This window comes from Tiliqua scincoides, chromosome 1, assembly GCF_035046505.1.
Source record: "Tiliqua scincoides isolate rTilSci1 chromosome 1, rTilSci1.hap2, whole genome shotgun sequence".
NCBI classification, from domain to species: Eukaryota; Metazoa; Chordata; class Lepidosauria; order Squamata; family Scincidae; genus Tiliqua; species Tiliqua scincoides.
In genome coordinates, this window is record NC_089821.1 from 200,730,317 (window position 1) to 200,748,520 (window position 18,204).

The following is an 18,204-nucleotide window of genomic DNA, read 5'->3' on the forward strand; positions in this document are numbered from 1 at the left end:
TGTCTTTCAAGAACCACAACATTTCAGATGGATCCTTTTATGATCTGGTATCACGTTCTGGCCTCCAGTTTCCTCCCACGCAAGCTGACAATCCTTCATATCTCACTTGAAGGGCGGCCAAAGAGCAGATGGAAAAACTCGGCTTGGCAGCTGCTTCAAGGTCTCGCCGTTCACGGTGCCAGTGGCCTCGAACTGGCGACCTTCAGCTGTTATCTTCAGGCAAATGGAGGCGCTACCCTCTAGACCAGACCTCCTGCCCAGTCCCTGGTTACCTAGTCTACCTAGGTAGTCTACCTAGTCTACCTAGTCCCTTGTTACCCAGTCTACCTAGTCCCTGGTTATGGTAAGGTTCAGTGGATTGTCATGTCTCTCACTCTGCAAATGCCACAGTGAGGAATTGCAATAAGAACCCCTGGGGTTTAGAGTTCTCCCAGGAGGTTTCTTTGTTCAGCCAGGAGGGGAGGAGACAGACTCCCTCTGTCTGGTCTTATAGCCTGAGTTGGTGGCAGTGGGTACATTCTACCAAGATTTTGCCCCATTCAGCTACTTATCCAGTAAAAGAGAGTGGGGAGCAAGAATGCACCTTTCTGCTGGTGGAATTCAACTTCTGCTCACATGTCCCTCTGTTACGTTTGTGCCCTTAGGTACACATTTGAAAATTTCTTATAATACACATGCCTGCCCTGTGCTGTTTTTGTCAGTAAATGAAATCTTCCTCATTTTCTTATCAAATAGCATGTTTAAAAATCTAGTTTTCTATAGGAACACCTCATAACTCATTATATTTCATGTTTAATATGGTGAAATGGAGTCTTAAAAAAAAAATTCACTTAGATGCAGATGTAGACCTCAAAATGGCTGGGATTTCAAACCAGTTTGCTAACCTAGCAGTGATCTCATATTTGCCCAAATGTACAAACTTCCTAGTTGTGTCCTAGTCAACTTGTTTTCTTGTCTGAGTGCCATGAAGTTTTCTGAATCTTTATCAATTGCTTTTAATACTGCAGTTGGTAATGAAGTCCAACTTCAGAGCCATCCTCCTGACTGATAGGAGTAACAGAAACTCCTTAACTCAGTAGCTTTTATTTTAAGTGGCTATGAGCGCAATCCTATCCTGTGCTGGGACAGGCAAGCCATGAGGCAATTCCCCTTACCTCTGGGTAAGAGCTGCTGGCTCCAATGGGTCTCCTCAAACTTGCGCCACCTCTTGAGGTGGCACAAGTCAGAGGAGAGCAGAGCGACTTGAAGCCATGCCGTTCTCCCTGGGAAAACTGCTGGATCCCAGCTGTGCCTTCCACTCCCTGCCCGCCCGCCACTGGGGCCGCCCACTGCCCACCCTCCCCCCATCCTGTTATGCCTCCCTCCCGCCTCCTCCCTGCCTCCCCCCTCCTGCCTACCTTTTGTGCTTGCATCAGCCCCGCCGATGGCTTCAAGAGGAAGCCAGCACAGAGGCTTGCATCAGCCTCCTGGGCCAGTGCTTCTCGGAGCACCGGCCTGGCTTCCTCTCGAGGAGGTGCAAACATGCCTTATGGCACGTTTGCGACCCTCCTGGGCTGGCACAAGGGACTTGCACCGGCCCAAATGCAGGTCAGGATTGCGCCCCTTGTCTATTAAGAGATGTAGTACAGGATTTCAGTTGAAGTTTCAAAGGAGTGGTTCATCCAGATGGTACCACTGAAGTGCACTTGGAAAGGGATCTTCAGACCCTGCCCTGTCTAATGTGAGTGCATGAAGATGAGTAAAAGATACATCTATAAGAATTTTAGTGCCAGCTCAGTACTGTCTTTGTATGGGAGTTGGAGACTGTTTTCTTTGGTTGTTATTTCTCACCTATTGATGCTAAAAGCTCTGCCTGTTGTAACTGATTGTTCTTTTTTAATGAAATAAATGCATTAGATCAGTGTTTCCCAAACTGACCTGACTGTTGGTGGGTTGTGAAACTGAAACTGACAAGCTGATAACTAACAAGGAAAAAGTATTGAGCCCTATGGAAAGTGAAACTGAGCTGCATGTGCACATTTACCCATATGTAGGTGGATATGCCTCAGTGCACTTCAAAGGGGAGAGAAATGCAAGACCACCAGAATGTTCCTGATCCAATGAACGCAGGCCTATCAAAGACCAGGTGAAGAGGAAGACAAGGCCACCAGAATGGTCATGAACTGATGAATGTACAGCTCAGCAAACGCTCCAGAAGTGTGCCATAGTAAAAAAGATAAAAACAAAGGCTTGTGCTCCTGATAAAGTGAAACTTTTTTCTGTAAAGGTAGGTGGGTTCCAACAGAGTATCATTTCAAAAAACGGTCCCTATGCTAAAAGGTTTGGGAACCACTGCCAAAAATCATAGTGAGCCTTCCTTCTGGGTTCAACAGGCATAAACTAAGCTCTGGATATCTCTGTCAGTTGCAGACCTTCCATTATGTTATATAGGACAAATACCCCAGGTGTGAGCCTGTAGGACCCTGTGGAAGCCTCTCTGAGGCTCGCAACGGGGTCAGAAACTGTGCTTCTGGTTTCCCAGAAGCACAGTTTATAGTGTAGGAGAACCTCTGAGAGGCTCCCCCAATGCAGCTTGGGTCACACGAGGCTCCGTGAGTGTGTGTGTGTGGGGGGGGTGGATTTGCACGTGGGAGAGTGGTGATAGCCCGTGGGGAATGCAATTGCAGACCTTTGCCCCGGGGCATGGGGCTGGGGAGGTCTGTCACTGATCTCTGTAAAGGATTTGGTTTTCCAAACTGAAATGAATCTGTAGGACTAATCTGCCAAGGTGCCCATAGTCTAGATTAGCAGTCACTGCTTGATGGCAGTGAGTGTTTCTGAATTACTGTCTTTGTGGTAAGACATGGTGACTATTATTCCAGTAATATATACAATTAGATGTTAATGGTAACGTGAGCTGATATTTCAGTAATTATGGCTGAAGTCCACAAGGAGTAAACCCCATTGAAATTATCAGATCTTAATTTTCTATTGTGCGAAAGCATTGACTGCAGCCTTACATTGTCTGAGAAATGTGTTTTGAACCGGAGCATGATTATTAAGATCCAATTTCATGTGTCTTGACAGACATTTTTCTGCTAAAGCTAAATGGTGCTACAGCCGTCTCACTCACTAAATGGTGCTAGAGCTATCACATCTCACTGCCATGCCCATCCATGCCCATCAAGAAAACAAAAGATATTCCACCCATTTTTATGGGATCATTTAAAACCCTTTTGGGTATGAATTATGCAACTTTAACATGCAGCTTTTTGGGGGCCCACTTTTTGCAAGAAAGTACATTTGAATAGGCTGAGACGCCTCTGCTCTGTTGCACTTTTTGACTCTGCCACATGCTCTGGTAACAAGAGATTCTGGCTTTGGAGAATATAATTATTATTTTGGATGGATATCATCAGACTTGGCACCTGTCCTCTGCTATTTAATATGTAAACACAGTTACTCTCTGAGTGTGCTTTATGATGCTTCCGGAGCATATTTCCCATTAATCACTCTTCAAATGGCTGTAGTGTGTCCTTCACCATGCTACCTGAGCACCTAATAGGTTCTCTCATTTATACACCTCAAATACTCGATGTAAGAAGCAAACAGATTAGAATGGATTATTTATCAGCAATAAAGAGTGTGTTTTGGAGAAAGGCTGAAAAGTACAGAGGCACTGGCAGTGACAGGATAGAGTGGAGGTCAAGAGGCTGTAATGGACGCAAAGAGACCGTGTTAAGAAAGAATCACCTTGAAGCCTGTACTCTTTTCATTTATGCAAGTCCTACCTCCATTCTTGTTCTTAAAAACCTTGAAGAGCCCAAGGCTGGTATCCACCCAGAACAACTTGTGCCAATGGTGCCATTTCAATTATAGGCACCAGAGAACAATTGATACATCACCCATCTAAGGCAGCTTGTTCATCAGTGGTGTCAAGAGGCTATTGCTACAGCATCTAATGATATAACATCTCTACTGCCTGAGACCCAGAATAGATTTCTGCATATAACATGCAGTATAATTTGATGATCATTTCCCTCTGGGTTGGTGAGTGAAAGAGGAATTAAATCATGGTGTTACTGGCCCATCTGTGCCCTATTAACTAGACCTCTTCTTCCCTTTCCCAGGAAGTACAGGCTTCAATAAAGGCTGACAACATTAACTTTCTCCCCTATTTTTCAGTAGTTTGTTTGGATGAGTATTTAAAGAGATAATAAATGCCCGTGTCTTCTGCCAGTGGGCAATTAAAAGAGGGCACCAAGACCATTGATCAAAAGCTGTCAGCCCCCTTTCAATCAATGGGACCGCTTACAGCTGCTGTTTGTGTTCTGGACAGGATAAATACCATTGTAAACAACATTTATAGAGTTGCAGTTAGGGATGGTATTAATACATAGTTTGACTGGATGTGGCTGTAACTGGCAGCCCTTAATGTGTCAGCAATGACACTTTCACAGCATGGCCATGAACCAGTTCATTAAAGCAGGGGTTTGCAGACAAAGCTGAAAGCAAAGACACCTTCCGAGGCGATGCCTGCAATGGCAAACTTAAAATTTGCCATTTTGAGTTTGCAAGAGGAAATTATCATATAAACGACAGTACAGTTATTGGAGTTTCCTAGTTACTAAGGGCCCATTCCTAGCTTTCTCCCTCCATAGGACGCAACTGTGCCAAAACAGTGGGGTTGGAAGGGGAAAGGGAAAATATTTTCTCTTACTCCCCCATAAGTCCTGTAATCACCAAGGGATCTACTAGGACCTGCACCAGCTCTTAACCCAGTGCAAGTTCAAGGTGACAAAAGGGGTATGTTTGCTTACTCCAGAGGGCATCTGAGGCAAGATGCCAGCGCTAAGTGCCACCCCTCCTGCCTCCAGCATACCCCCAGCCCTCCCCTTGTTCTACCCCGATGTTCCCACATCCAACCCCATTACATCCACTCTGCCTGCTTACCAAAGGCAGTGGCCTTCAGCTGCTGTATGTGAGGTCCTCTGTGGCATTTGCAGCAGTGGTCCAGAAGCGCATAGGCCACGCATGCTTCCTGATCAGCATTCATGATGCCGTAAAGCACATTATGCTGCTGAAATGCCTCTTAGGATTGGGCTGATTTAGAAGGCCAGAAACTTGCCTAATACTCTGTTTTGGATTACTGAAATGTAGGGTGACTAAAAAAAAAAAAAAATACAGACATTTTACAGCCCAATCCTGAACTGCCCGGGGCACCCAGCTTGGCGTCAACAAAAATGGCTGCCGCTGCATCCTGCGCACCTTGCGCTGCCGTGGGCGGTGCCTCAGGAGAAGGGGACTTTCGCCCCAGGTTGACCAAAGTCGGTGGTAAGGTAAAGGTGTTTGTGTAGGGTGCCGTGTAGGCAGACCCACCTCTCTGCCTCCCTGCTCCCTCCCCCAGCATGCCTCCCACCAGCCCTCACCCTGTCCCCATCTACCCATCATGCCTCCTCCCTGTCCTCTCTCCACCCTCCACCTGCCAACGCCCGCCGCATCATGCCTCCTCCTCACCTCTCCCCCCGCCCTCGCTTTCCTCTTTGTGGCTCGGCAGTCCATGAGACCGCTGAGCAGCAGAGGTTGGGTGCCCAGCTGGCGCTAGCCCAGCGCCAGCCCAGTGCCAGTCAGCACTGGGCTAGCACGGGTGCTAGCCCGGTGGTAAGCCTCGCAAACATGCCATAAGGCAGAAACCATAAGGTGCAGACAGTGCACCCTGGCAGAAAGCCGGAGCGCCAAGCTCAGGATTGGGCTCTTTTTGTATTGGCAACCTTCAGTCTCGAAAGACTATGGTATCGCGCTCTGAAAGGTGGTTCTGGCACAGCGTCTAGTGTGGCTGAAAAGGCCAATCCGGGAGTGACAATCCCTTCCACACCGGGAGCAAGTGCAGTCTGTCCCTGGTCTGTCTCCCTGGCTATGGGCCTTCCTTCTTTGCCTCTTAGCCTCAAACTGTTGGCAAAGTGTCTCTTCAAACTGGGAAAGGCCATGCTGCACAGCCTGCCTCCAAGCGGGCCGCTCAGAGGCCAGGGTTTCCCACTTGTTGAGGTCCATCCCTAAGGCCTTCAGATCCCTCTTGCAGATGTCCTTGTATTGCAGCTGTGGTCTACCTGTAGGGCGCTTTCCTTGCACGAGTTCTCCATAGAGGAGATCCTTTGGGATCCGGCCATCATCCATTCTCACGACATGACCAAGCCAACGCAGGCGTCTCTGTTTCAGCAGTGAATACATGCTAGGGATTCCAGCACGTTCCAGGACTGTGTTGTTTGGAACTTTGTCCTGCCAGGTGATGCCGAGGATGCGTCGGAGGCAGCGCATGTGGAAAGCGCTCAGTTTCCTCTCCTGTTGTGAGCGAAGAGTCCATGACTCGCTGCAGTACAGAAGTGTACTCAGGACGCAAGCTCTGTAGACCTGGATCTTGGTATGTTCCGTCAGCTTCTTGTTGGACCAGACTCTCTTTGTGAGTCTGGAAAACGTGGTAGCTGCTTTACCGATGCGCTTGTTTAGCTCAGTATCGAGAGAATGAGTGTCGGAGATCGTTGAGCCAAGGTACACAAAGTCATGGACAACCTCCAGTTCATGCTCAGAGATTGTAATGCAGGGAGGTGAGTCCACATCCTGAACCATGACCTGTGTTTTCTTCAGGCTGATTGTCAGTCCAAAATCTTGGCAGGCCTTGCTAAAACGATCCATGAGCTGCTGGAGATCTTTGGCAGAGTGGGTAGTGACAGCTGCATCGTCGGCAAAGAGGAAGTCACGCAGACATTTCAGCTGGACTTTGGATTTTGCTCTCAGTCTGGAGAGGTTGAAGAGCTTTCCGTCTGATCTGGTCCGGAGATAGATGCCTTCTGTTGCAGTTCCAAAGGCCTGCTTCAGCAGGACAGCGAAGAAAATCCCAAACAAGGTTGGTGCAAGAACACAGCCCTGCTTCACTCCGCTTCGGATGTCAAAAGGGTCTGATGTGGAGCCATCGAAGACAACAGTGCCTTAAGTGGATTGGGCTCTTAAAGAGCTCTATTTCATATATACTTCATTGTAGAAAACCTTCTATACTCTTAACACCTAAGAGAAGCAACTGAAGAGATGTGTGGAACTATCCCATTTCTATACCAAGCACTTCCCTGAACAAATGGTTGGCAACCTTCAGTCTCGAAAGACTATGGTATAAGCCTACAGCACCCGGTATTCCCGGGCGGTCTCCCATCCAAGTACTAACCAGGCCTGACCCTGCTTAGCTTCCAAGATCAGACGATATTGGGCATGCGCAGGGTAACAGTTGCTGTCATACATGCTTCAGGATTATATCCACATGTATCATCCATAAGAAAGGCGTTACAGTGTGTGTGGGGGGTGGGGTTTCATGCCATGAGCCGGTAGAAAAATGGAAATATTTTTTCCATTTTTTAAAAACCAGTTTAAGGGCTTTTCCTAGCATCAGCCTCCATGCAATAGAATAGCTAGAGGGGATACAGAACACTAAGTTTTGTATGGCACTTTGCTCTAGTGGCCCGGAATGGGTCAGAGGGGGAGGGGCATTTGCACGCTGCAGTGAGGTGCCATGCAAAACTTAGTGTTTTGCACTCCCTCTAGCTACGCTACCGCCTCCATGTTTGTTTTCTCACAATTCCCCAGGAAAGCATGGCAGCCACCAGCCAGCAACTATTGGGATGAGATCTGACACTCGTTTTCAGTGCTCCGTCGTGCTATGATGTATTCTCTGCCCCTCTTTGAACATCAGTGGAGGGAGATCAATGGGGCGGGTTTGTCCAAAACAAATGGAATTTTTACTAATGGGTGATGAAATGAACAGGGGCATAAACACCAAACGCCAATGAACTCAAATAAAAAAAAATGCTTACCCCCTCATCACACTGTATTCATTTGGATGTGAGAAACTCAGGTCTGAATCCCCACTCAGTGAGACAGAGAGCTCAGGATAGGTCATTGGGTGCTTCATCCCTTTGGGTGCTTATAGTGTGGATAAAAGAGATGAGAATTTCAAGCACTCTGAACACGGAAGAGAAAACACTTCTGTTAGAATGCTTGAGTACACTTCTCTTTGCCAGTACAGTGAACTCTGTGAAGGCAGTTTTTAATTTTATTTTTTATTTTTGTGCAAAAAGAGAAAAAAATACACTGAAATAAAATAACACCAGCACAGACAAAACAACAAGAATTAAATGTGTGTAGTGTGTATGTGATAAGATATAGGAACATATAGAAAAATTCCAGCAATGCACACTATAAACCATGCTTCATAAACAACGAATACATTATACGTATACATTAAGAAAGATTTCCAGTTATCCAAAAATATGCCAGTTAATAATTATCTTCTATAATCCATTTGTCCAAATGTTGATAAAGTTGGAAAGCCCTCTCAATCCATTGAGTAGTAATAGGAGGGAACTTTTCCTTCCAAAGTTCTAATACAAATCTTTCAGCTACTGTAAGGGCACTAAGAGTCCAATCCTATGGGCCTTCAACACTGGGGCTGAGCTCCAGCAGTGCATCAGGTGTTGTAAATGTGCGTAAGGCATGCTTATGGCACTGGGGGAGGAGAGGGTGCTGCACCTCAGTGGATGGCAGTCTGGGGTTCTTCCAGCACCAGCTGGTGGTGAGTATTTTTAGGGCAGAGGGAGACAGGGAGTGGGTGGAACGGTGTGGAGAGAGAGCAGAGGAAGGGGATGATCAGGCCCAGGAGGGGGGTGGAGATGGTTGCAGGCTCTGCCACCATATCATATCCTCCCTCCTGGCCCGGGCAGCCCAATACAGGACTCCTTAGCTCTGCACGTGCTCAAATGCAGGCACAGAACCAAGGAGACCCATTACTGCCTGCTGCTGTCTACCTGGGGTAAGGGAGCAAACACTTCCTTCCCCTGAAGAGAGCGCCACTGATAGGATCTGGCAGCTGCCATTTTGGCACCACTGGAGCTGTGGAACTATTGGGCTGTAAGAGTCCATTTTCACTGTCCTGCTGTTAACTTCCAGCTCTGTGAATGCTAAATGTTGTGAGCATTTTATTTGTCTTTCCCAACATGAAATAGAAACTAAATTAGATTTCAATTTAAAAAAAAAATGATGCAATGATAAGTAAACTCCCATGTTACTGTATTTACAGCCACCAGTTTATTGACGATCTTGAACTGTGGTGGAGACTGCTAGTGTGGCCTGTTTAAATGAGCCATTAATGGATTTTTTTTCCATCCAAAACTCCTATGTTGCCACTATTCCAGCACAAAAAAAAAAAAAAAAAAAAACTTAGCAAAGATATCAGCATTTTGCATATTTATATATTTGGTAGAAATTTTGGCCGCCATCTTGCATTTTAAGTTAACAAGATTACCCAAGTTGAACGTCTGACCAGAATATTTTAATATACAATGTGCACAGCAGCTGTGCAACGTTTCAAGCTTTAAGTCAACATGTCAAAATTATACACATAAGACACTAGAATATTGTAGGGAAGATCTACGATTTGGACTGTATGGTTTTATTTGTTTAAACATTAAGGGCATCCTCATTTGAATGAAATAAGCACAAGACGATGAACCACATAATCAACCCAGAACTGGGTGTGTGTGATTTTGTGTCACTAGTTCAAATTGTGAATATGGTGGCTAGAGAGCCTTATGAACTTTGCTCATTTTCTTGGTGATGCGGAATGCTGAGCACACTGCTAGATTTCAGCAAATAATTCTCATTTCTCTTTTCCCAGAGAAATCTGGGAAACTAAACCAAGTTTGATCCTACCCAACTATTTATGATAGTAGAACACTATTCTGCTGTTTTAAACAGTTGTATGCCAGAATGCACATCATGCTGTCATTGGCCATTGTGAAACTGCCACCACAAATGGTGGCAGTACCAGTGGCTCGCTACCACTACTGTGGCATCCTCTTTTTCCTAACATGTGTGCAGCCTCAATTAACTCCATATTGATTTCTGGGAACTAGGCAGGACTTTGCTCTGCAAGGAGGCCATGTTCTGCTGAACTCTTAGGAGAGGTCATGGGCTGCATCCAGGCTCTGGTTGCTGATGGGAGAGATTTCTTGGCATAAGAATCTGAAAAGACTGTCCACTGACCCGGTCACTGGGGATTTTGAAACTTAATTTATTAAGAGCCTTACAGGGTCCAGAGAGGGGCTGTCAGCAATCACATACTGATCTAAGGCAGTAGCATCTAGTGCAGCCATTTTCAACCACTGTGCCATGGCACACTGGTGTGCCACGAGTAATTCAAAGGTGTGCCACAGGAATTTGGGTAAAGGTCATTTATTAGTAGGGCCAATGGAAGATGTGAGCCCCCCATTGGCAGCATGGTGTGCCTTGTCAATTATCAAAAACCTGATGGTGTGCCTTGACAATTTTTGTGCTTTGTCAGTGTGTCATGAGATGAAAAAGGCTGAAAATCGTTGATCTAGTAGTGGATAGCATGCTTACTCCCTTCCTGTTTCTCTCTCATCCCTTTTTGGACACACAACTTGCTGAAGGAAAGCCTTAGTAGATAGAATCTACTGCCACCAGCCCAGGAAATCAGGCTAGCCAGAGGGGATCCCTGGGCAGAACCCCCTCCCCCAAAAAATACTGAATGTCAGGGGTCACTATCAAAATCACTCTCACAGGAGTGCCTGTAGAGCACGGAAATGTGACAATCCATTGCATTTCCCAGAACAAGGCATACTCAAGGTGAATAGAAAAGGTTTATTAAAAGATAACAGAGCCAAATGAGCAAGAGAAAAATAAAGAGAATGGAATTTGGCAAAAAGGGGTTAATTCCACAATCAGACAGATGGTACTGAAATGCTGCGGAATTTCACACATGCATTGTTTACCTCAGAGTTTACCGCAGGGTTTTGAATGAACTTATAATGCAATAGTATGGCGTAAAAAATACAAACCCCGAAACAACAGAAAAAGCTAAAGATTTCTGATTAATAACTGACCTTATCTGATTGTATGTGGCGGATGGGACCGCCAGCGGGACCTTGCAGTTCTCACAGGTCCTAGTGGGCTCTCCCTGTTTTCTTTCTGGATGGCTGGAGGAAGAAAAGAAAGAGCTTCCAGCCAAGGAAACTGCTTTTTTTCCCCTTGGCTGGACTGATGATTGAACCCGATTTGCATTCCTCTCTTTCGTCTGGCATCTTTTATAAGGTTATAAGAACATAAGAACAGCCCCACTGGATCAGGCCATAGGCCCATCTAGTCCAGCTTCCTGTATCTCACAGCGACCCACCAAATGCCCCAGGGAGCACACCAGATAACAAGAGACCTGAATCCTGGTGCCCTCCCTTGCATTGGCATTCTGACATAGCCCATTTCTAAAATGGTTCAACAGAAAGGCTGCAGAGCGAGTGGTGACAATGCCCAAACCATGAGAATCATACCAAAGTAAACATAGGAAGGAGGAAATTAAAAATAGTTTCCTCTTGGGGGGGGGGAGGAAGCAGAGTAGCTTGAGCAGCAGACCCCCCCTTTGGGTATCACCCCAGGGAACCTCCCTCACCCGGCTGACTGCTATTCAATAAAAAGACAAAGAGACAATGCCTTGTTAAAGTTGCAAAAAAAGAAGTTATTTACTTACAGTTCCATTGAGTGTATATTTACAGCATCTGATTAGGATCAGAGGTTCAGCTATTACTTAGAGATAGCAAGGCCTTGGAGCTGCCTCGCCCTGCATGCCTTGTGCTCAAGATGGCCTGGGCGTCAGAGCCCTGGTGTGCACATCTTAACAAGTTGGTGGTCAGAGGACAAGAGGAAGTGCTCAGAGGTGAAGGGAAGAATAAAGGGTTAGGGCCACACCCCACAAGGATCACAGAGAGAACAGGTAGAAAGGTCAGAGTCACTGGGTCATAGCTTGACCCCTTCTGGACTGCAGAAGGAGTTCCACCAACTCCAACAAACAGAAAGGCTGCAGAGTGAATGGTGACAGTGCCCAAACCATGAGAATCATACCAAAGTAAACATAAAATGTACTAATTTTATGATAGGTTCATCATAGGGAAGGAGGGCTGCAGTGTTGTGGATCATCTGTGTATCTCCTTTCCTCCATGGTCTTGCAAATTTGGGTGTCCATCCATCCTGATAGATCATTGCTGCAAACAGAAGTCCTACTGCGCAATGAATGAAGTTTCAAAATGCCCAGTGGCCAGGTTATTGAAAAATCTTTTCAGATTCCTATGCCAAGAAGTCTTTCCAATCAGTGACCAGAGCTTGGATGCAGCACAGACCCTGCCATGCCTTTCATCCCTCAGGAACTTCTCCAAATGGAGAGCAATCAAGCTTTTGTCTGTTCCTGAAAGGACATAGCCAAGTTCAAGAAATGATGTTGAATATCTAATGAGAAGTTCCAAACCTCCTTTGTCCATCCAGAAATGTTTTTCTTTTCTTTGTGCAAAGTCCAATAACTTTGCTGGGGGAGTTAGGGCCTGATCCTGAACTGTGCACACACCGGCTCAGGGCTGGCACGCAATGTGCCATAAGGCACATCAGCAACACTTACTGCCTAGCTAGCATGAGCACTGGCTCAGCGTGAGTCCGCATTGAGTCAGTGCCAGGAGGAGGATGGGCGACTGCTGCCCAGCGCTCTGGGTGAGCACCAGGCAGCAGAGAGGTAAGTGGGGGTGTGGGGGGAGACATTCCGGTGTGGGGGGAGGGCAGGGAGAAGGTGTGGCAGGGGAGGGAGTGGGACAGGACTGGCGGAGCTCAGCTCCCCTGGATCCATAGCCCCTTTTGGGGCTCCCAGCCTGACATGGAGCTGCTCTACTTTGCACTGGCTAAAAAGCCTGTGCAGTTAGCCCAATTGTGGGGCAGTTTATCTTAGCTGGAGGAAGGGGACAAATGTCCCCTTCCCCGACAAACTGCCGGTGGCTGCCTGGTGTATTCAGGATGCTGCGGCAGCTGTTTTGGTGCCACTGCAGCCTTGTGCACCAGGCAGCTCAGGATTGGGGTATTAGTTAGGATTGGGCCCTAACTGTATAAAGTCACTTCAACCCTTCCTGCATAAAGTCTTATTTTACCTTGATGAAGTACAGGGTAAAACTTGCATTAGAGAAATTAATTTTTTTTTCAATTTCACTTGATATATAATTTTCTAATACCAGATCTCCAGGAGCATTCAAAGTGCTAGACATCTCAAGCAGACTTTTGAAGTGAGTGCTCAAATAAAATACAACTTGACGCTATGGCCCAATTAGATCTGTAGTAAATCACTCTAAGAGTTGGATATTTTGGCATTTCTCATCTTATTTTATCTGAAACAAATTTATATCCCAGCTTTACGCTGCTGTTAATCAAAGCATGAAGCTCATATTCAAATGAAAAATTCAACCCTCCAGCATTTTGGATACTTCATTGGTAACAAATACGAAAGAGCTCCCAAATTTTATGACCGAGATAGAAGAATCATGCTGAGATTGAAATAATCATCCAAGTTGCTGTTTGATTGCACGTAGCACGATTTTCACAGGAGTAGCTGAGAAGCAAACTGTGGTAGGCCTGCCTTTTCCTACCTTGCTCTGTGGTCAGTTTTGAGAAATACGGTACACTGTATGTACTTTCCTTTCTCCAGGTTTTTATGGTCATAGACATTCTACTTTGAGAAAAGTACAGCCCAATCCTCTCCAGGGCCGGCCTGCACAGTGCAGGAACACTGACACAGCATCTGCTGCATCCCCTGGTCCCCTGAGGACCAGACTAGCTGGGAGAGGTAAGTGATGAAGAGATTTACTTACCTCGCCTCTCCAAGGTCCCCTATGGGCCCACTCAGATCTGCACCAGCTCTTTTGCTGCCATAGATCAGTTAGGGCAAAGGTGCACGTCAGGCCTGTGATGGAGAGGAAAGGATCTTGCAGATACTACTGCCACTGAGATCCATCCCCATCCAGCACCTGATCTGTGCCAGCCCAGCCTAATCCCTGCCCTCTTTCCCTGTTCCTTCTCTCCTACCCTCTCCTTTACACTCTTTGGACTTATGCCAGCAAAATCTGTATTTATTATTATGTTTTTTTATAGTTTGTTATATGTATTTTAGTACTTTTGTAAGCCACCTTGGGTGCCCTTCAAGGAGAAAGGCGGAATATAAATCAAATGAACAAACAAAAGGAATACCTATTCTAAGTCTTTATATAACCCTGCACTAGTTTCAAAAGCCTCACTCTGGGAATACTGGCATTAGGTCCAACCAAAATAAGTCATGGGAAGGAAAACTTTTGAGTTTTCCAAAACCCTTCATCAACTGAAGTGTAAGTAAGACTGAAAAATAGGCAGGGGTGTCACCTGGTATAAGAGCCACAAAGTGTGCAGTTTGTGGGACTGTATAAAGATGAACGAGATACGCAGGCTTAAGTTGATGAACTTCACAAGGTGTTAGACACAGATTTCAGGATACACCCAAGACTACTGGGACAAAGAAACAATCATGCCTAACCCTACCGCACCCCCATCTTACAATGTAAAATCTAGCTGTACCTTACTGGATTGTCTCCTGAACAACCTCCTTGCAGTTCTCTGCAGAAAACAGCACTGCCTTTTTTTCTTCCTTACAAAAGAAAAAGCTAAAATACCTAAGGAAGAAGTTTAGGAATCCCACTGCGTGACTTTAGCGTCTTACTCCATTTACTTAGGGGATCATTTGTCATTCTTTTATGTCTGAGAGTCTGTGACTATTTTCAAAGCTCCCTAATTGCATAGAAATGTTGTGCTTGAAAGGGAGAAGCCCACAACGAATGCTACTAATGTACGATGAAAGCTAATGAATTTCAAAGTACAACATTCATCATCATTTTAGCCACCTCAATTCAAAGACTAATTTTGTTACACTGACTTCAGTCAAGCTACGCAACCAAAGACCAAGGTCAATGGAGTGGGAGCTGAAATTATGCTTTAGGTTCACAATTGGGATTCACCACTTTTGCTTTTCTCACAAGCCATTAGCACTGGTTTCAAATTGCTTTTGATATTTTCCCCTCAGTCTAGCCATATAGTAACATTGACCAGTAAACAGTTGCAATCTTCAACATTTATTTTCTTTCATCGCTTATATGGTAATCTGCCTGACTGTTCAAGGTAATTTATGCCATTTTATCCAACCCCCACCCCCAAACAACCCCAGCCAGCCCAATCTTAACTAATGGAGCAGCAGTGGTTTGGCCTCCGCTGCATCTTGTGGGGGATCTTCAGATTCTGGAGGACTTGAGGTAAATCCCAGCAACCTCTGTGGGGCAACACGGACCTGGCCTGGCTCAAATGCTGTCTACATTGCTCCACGCAGATGGATCAGGCCTAGGAAGGGGCTCAGGATTCAATATGTGCCCCCTCTTGGGCCTGATCCGCCATATCCCCACCCCATTCAACCCCCTCCCCACCTCCCACCAACTCCTGGAATGGACTTACTTGCTTTAACAGGTGCCTATAGATCTACCAGCATGCCGGAGTCCCTTGTGACCTCCCTGCCAGTGGGCCTTCTGTGCTTGTCAGCACAGGCTGCTTTGTGACAGCCATAAAGTAGCCTCTTTCAGTGTAAAGCTAGTTATGCCAGTAGGGAAAGGGGGTTAGGATTGGGGCACAAAACACTTTATATTGTAGGAGTATGTAGAGATGAATATTTGGATTATAGGTTCCAGCCTTTTTGTTTTTTGCCAGTTTGACAGACCCTCAGAGAATGTAAACCACTATAGTTAAGACAGCTGCTCAACCAGCAATAGTTTTATTTGCTGAAATCCATGAATTTTAAAATGTGCATTTTAGCACCTGCCTATCCCCTCTTCCTTTGGTATATATACTGAAGAAGAATATATTGCAAACATTGAATTATTCCATGGGGGGTTATTCCAAGCAAAATCTACAGTCTCGGCATAAACTTGCAATAATATTACATAAATGGGGGTTCTCATCAACTTGAAAATTCAATGGTTATAAGCAGCTTCACAGAGTCTGTTTCAGGCAATGGCTTATCTTTTGGGAATATACTCTTTAAAGGAAAAAATAATAATTCCTGCCCCCAGTTAGCATGAAAGGCTTGTCAATGATCTTGTCTCTATCTTTTTTTCTCTCTCTTCAAGACTGTATGTCCATTTAAATGTTATCAGGCTGAAGATCAATAAATGAGCACAGCTTGAAAGATACTGATCACTGAACACTTTGCACAGCTGAAACATACTAAGAGAACTAGGTCAAAGCCAGCATGGGTTGGGGAAGTTTCTTTGCTGAACCTGTGGATATGTTTCCAAATTGAGTCCAGGAACTTTTACTTATTCCCTGAGCCTATTTTCCATCACTGAGTTCGGTATTATCTTTGGGTCCTTTGATCTCTGCCTTGTTTCCTTTGTGAGTTATAATGATCCATAGAAGATTTCCTGCTGTGTATCAACTGAAAGCAGCAAAAAGCAGTTTATTAAAAAAAAAAAATCCTACAAGGAAAATAGAAGAAGTGATTCAAAGGCAATGGCGCAGTTTGGCTCTGTGACAGCCAGTGAGGCAGTGCACTAGACAAAAATGGCAGCAGCAATGGTGTGGCATCAAAGGAGGGCAGGGCATTCAACCCTTAGATATTGGCACCAGGAGGTGGCAGTGGAGGCGGGAGGTGCTACAGGAGTATAGCTGTAGTGCGCAAAGTCCTAAGTAATGCAGGCCCCCAAACACAAGTGTAAGTCTGAGGGTGAGTGGGGGGGGGCTGCTTATATGTTCGGAAGCCTGCACTACTTAGGATTTTGCATTGGTCTAGCTACACTCCTGGGCACAGCCAGTACCGTGCAAAGCCACAGTTACCGATTGGATAGGTGCACCTCTCAGTTGCCGTGCTGGGGGTGCCTTAGCACACCACCTCACTGGCCACTGTCAGTTTAGCTGCCCACTCAGGATAGGAAGTTACCAGAAAGGAAAGCAGCAGGCAGGCAGAGAGATCCCAGGATAGAGAACTGTCCAATGTACAGTTAAGCACAGTCAAGCCAGGATTCTGTTTCCGTAATGGCCAACCCAATGCTTCTGTGCAGCTTGCAAGTCAATCACGAGAGCATCAATTTTCTCCCAGCATCTGGTACCCGAGAGATAATGGGTGCAAATGACCAAGCAAATATTTGGTAAGGTTTTCTATTGCTAGCTGCTTGTTTGAATACAAATATGAAATGGGCTCTTTCCTCAGACTGAGTGTAATTTAAAAAAGAGTAAAGGCCCAATCCTAACCAACTTTCCAACTCGGATGCAACCACGATGCAACCCCAAGGTAAGGAACCATACATATCCTTAGCTTGAGAAACCCTCCATGATTGTTCACCCCACCACAGAGTGCAGCACACACCCCGTTGGCATAGCTGCATTGGTGCTGGAAAGTTGGTTAGGATGGGGCTGTAATAAATATTTCTAGGAGAGAGCCTAGCCTAGCTTTGTCTGCCTTCAGATTCAGTCCGAAAGTGACATCAGGAGAAAAATTGTTTACTGATTAATAACCATGCCTTATTTATCTAAAAAAAAAAAAAAATTCTATATCTATTTTTTTTTTTAACTGGGCAGTTTTTCAAAGCTATTTCCATAAAATATCAATAGGTAGCATGATAATAAAATGGTAAAACAGCACAATGTTCACTTAGGCTAAAGGTCTCAGATTTTTTATGAAACTGGCCGCTCAGTCCCATGGTTTTGTGCACACTGTTGCAAAGCCATTTATAAGAGTGGGACTCTGTCCTGCTGTTGTAAATGGCTTAGTGACAGCATGAGCAGCACATCATTGGTGGACCATTCCAAGCCCCTGCCGCAAAGTGGTGAGAGCATCAGAGGAATGCTGCCATGGCCTGTGCACCACACCAGAGCAGGTAGGGCAGTGCAGGGGCATTTTGTAGGTGGGGAGAGGAAGGAAGGGGGGAAGTAACTGGATGGTTTGGGGGAGGGACCGAGGAAGGAGTGGCATGGAGGGGGTGGATTTTGGTGGCAAGAGCAGATGCCAGATACTATCCCCTGAAATTTGACCCATGTTGCTTTTTTATTCTCCTTGGACTTACATCTGTTATAGAGGTGGAGTTGGTCCAGAGATGTCCATGGGTCATCAAGAGGCCTATCTGAAGGTAAAGGAACAAAAGTTCCCATACCTCAAGGAGACCTCCTGATGGTTTCCACCACCACAGCAACTGTTACCCTGCACATGCCCAATCTTGTCTGATCTTGGAAGCTAAGCAGGGTCAGGCCTGGTTACTACTTGGATGGGAGACCGCCTGGGAATACCAGGTGCTGTAGGCT

The 18,204-nt window shown here is 45.7% G+C and overlaps 1 pseudogene; it reads left to right on the forward strand.

Moving 5' to 3' along the window:
* The first annotated feature begins 18,084 nt into the window (after positions 1–18,084).
* On the forward strand, positions 18,085–18,204 carry LOC136637719 (5S ribosomal RNA; annotated as a pseudogene).